Raw genomic sequence first — 3,392 nt, 5'->3', positions numbered from 1 at the left:
CACACTTCTTCACCCCCACTCGGCCTCCTCTGTTTCCTGTGGCCACAGTCTCTTGGCTTGGAAGCACCAGCTTCACCCTGTGCCACTTGCATTCCACCCGACCCCACTGGCCGGCTCCCTGAGTGCCATTTGTTGGTTGCTGGTGTTGCTTTTTTCCACTTCTTTTGGTTTCTTCCATACCTCTCACCACTTCCCCCACCTTTCTCTCAAATACCTGGCTCCATGTCCCATCTTTGCTTCTTCCTGAAAGGCTGTGAAATGCCGCTCGACTGTGGAACTGCTTCCTGGCCCGTGCCGCCATGCTGGTGGGATACCTGGGGATTTTTTTTTGTTTGCTTGTTTTGATTTGTTCTGTTTTAATTTGTTTGTTTTCTTTTTCTTTTCTCAGCTTGGGAGCCCCTTCTACCCGGGCAGCACTGCACAGCTTGGGAGCTACATCCTTAGTCTGCACAGGTGTGCAGTGGAATCCCTAAGGGCATTCTTTTTTCTTGTTTTTTTGTTTTGTTTATTTGTTTGTTTTGGTTTTTTGTTTGTTTTCTGTTCTTTTCTCTCTTTTCCCTTTTTGTCTTTCTCCATTTCTCAGTTTCTAATCTCTCTATACTTGTGTTCTCTTCCTGTCTCCCGAACACCTGGCGCTGTATGACACCTCTACCCCTTCTAGCCAGGTAGTACTTCACGGGCTAGGAGAAACTTCCCCACTCCTCACAGCCACAATGGTAGGATCCCTGGGGGCTTTTCTTTTCTTTTTTTTCTAATTTTTGTTTATTCATTTTTTTCTTTTACCCTTTCTCTTTTTTTTTTTCTTTTTGTTTTTCTCCATTTCTCAGTCTTTCATATCTCCAGTCCAATGGTAAGTGTCCTTAACATTATTTTTTGTTTGTTTGTTTTTGACACCTGTTCCTCTCTCCTTTCTCTCCTCTATCCCATATCCATCTTAGCTCCACACATCAGAGTCTCTCCCCACCTTCCTGCCTACCTGCATGATGCACTGAACATCATGCCCCCGAGCAGCACAGGCACAGACTGCTGGAACCTGCCATGCACTGATTCTCAGTACATTCCACAAAAAAACTATCCCAGCAACTCCCCTTCAGCTGGAACTGCCCTGAGGTACCATACCTGAGCGACTGACCCTGCCCATTAGTGAAGGAGGTGAAAAGTATCATGCTCACAGATGAGCAAACAAGAACGCACAGCCTCCCTGCTCAGACATAACCAGATTTAAAAAAAGCAGGATGAAACAAACGAATCTGCAATAAATAAATGAGTAAAATAATTACTGAATGCCCTGAAGACAGCAGACAATACCAAAACACATTAAAAACAAAAGGACAGGACAGATCAAATAGGCGTCCAAAATAAAACACTAGATGACTTTCCAGTAGAAGAAAAGCACTAGAACTACCTAATAGAGAATTCAGATCTTTAATATTCAGAGCTATCCAAGAGTTGAAGCAAAAAGCAGACAAAAATGAGGAAAAAATAGACAAATTCATGGAAAATACAGACAAAAAAATGGAAGAATTTAAGAAGATAATACAGGAAAAAAAGTCAAAATAAATTCACTACTAGAAATCATACAAAAACAACAATTAGAAATCCAAAATATAAACAACAAGATTTCAGAAATGGACAGTGTATAGAAGGGCTGAGGAGCAGCTTTGAAACGATGGAAGACAGGATCAGCAAAATTAAAGACAAACACTTGTATACAACTTTGAGGAAAAATCAGAAAAAAAGAACAAAGAAAAATAAAGAAACCCTGAGAATTATGTGGGATACAATAAAAAGCAAAAATCTGTGAGTGATCGGAGTTCCAGAACAAGGGGAGAAAACAGAAAACAGATAGGATCAATGAAGAACTGCCAACAGAAAACTTACCTAATATCATGAAAAATGAAAAGCTGACCATCCAAGAAGCTCCACGAACCCCATACAGGACAGACCCCAAAAGAAAATCACCAAGGCATAACATAATCACACTCATTAAAGCCAAAGACAAACAAAGAATCCTGAGAGCAGCTCAAGAAAAACAAAAAGTCACATACAGAGGAGAAACAATAAAACTAAGCTCGGATTGTTTGACAGAAACCATGCAGGCAAGAAGGCAATGGGATGACATACATAAAACCTTGAAAGAAAAAAATTGTCAGCCAAGAATAATATATCCTGCAAAACTCTTTTTCAAATATGATGGTGAAATTAGGACATTTCCAGATAACCAGAAATTAAGGACTATTTAAAAACCAAACCAAGCTTACAAGAATTATTTAAGGGCGTCCTTTGCTCTGAGAACAAACATCACACGACATGGTGAATCTAGGATGCAGGATCGTACCAGCCAGATACCAACCTAGAAAATGAACTCTCAAGGATTATCCAAAACCAAAAGAATTACAACAAGGAAATAGAGACGTTAATCTGTAAATGACAACATCAGAACAATAAAAGAGGGAATAAACGTGTAGGTATAGAACCTTCTAATGGAGATGAAGTAATAAAAGACTGGTTCAAACCTAGGAAGATAAGGGTAAATTTCAAGCTAACCACAAAGAAAGTTAACAAACCTACTTATCTAAATGAAGAAGAAAAACATAAAGTCTCAATAAAAACAAAACCTACAAAAACAAAACAAATGAAAAAAAAATCCACAAACCAAAGGAGTTCAGCACAGGAGAGTAAGAGGAACAAAGAAAATGTCAGCACCACAGAAAAAAAGCACTACAAAAAGACAGGAATAAACTCACACTTATCAATAATTACCATAATGTAAATGGCCTAAATGCACCCATAAAGAGACAGAGAGTGACAGAATGGATTAAAAAAACAGGATCCATCAATATGCTGTCTAAAAGAGACACGCCTTAGAAACAAAGATGTAAATTTATTAAAAATCAAAAGATGAAAAAATATATCAAGCAATCTACCAAAAAAGAGCAGGAGTGGCAATACTAATCTCAAATAAAATAGACTTTAAAACAGAATACACCATAAAAGACAAAGAAAGACACTACATAATGATTAAGGGGGTGATCCATCATGAAGACATAACCATTGTAAACATCTACGCACCCAATGACAGGGCTCCAAAATACATAAAAACAAACTCCAACAGCACTGTAAAGAGAAATTGACAGTTCCACAATAATAGTAGGAGACTTCAACACACCACTCTTGGTAAATGATAGAACGTCTAGAAAGAAACTCAACAAAGATACAGAAGACCTAAATGGCACTATCAGCCAACTGGACCTCATAGACATATATAGAACACTCCACCCAACAGCTGCAAAGTACACATTCTTTTCCAACGCACATGGAACATTCTCCATAATAGACCACATCTTAGGCCACAGAGCAACCCTCAACAAGAGCCAAAACGTTGAGATAAT

The sequence above is a fragment of the Trichechus manatus genome, unplaced genomic scaffold (genome assembly GCF_000243295.1).
Source record: "Trichechus manatus latirostris isolate Lorelei unplaced genomic scaffold, TriManLat1.0 scaffold00180, whole genome shotgun sequence".
NCBI lineage: Eukaryota > Metazoa > Chordata > Mammalia > Sirenia > Trichechidae > Trichechus > Trichechus manatus.
This window is presented reverse-complemented; position numbering follows the sequence as displayed.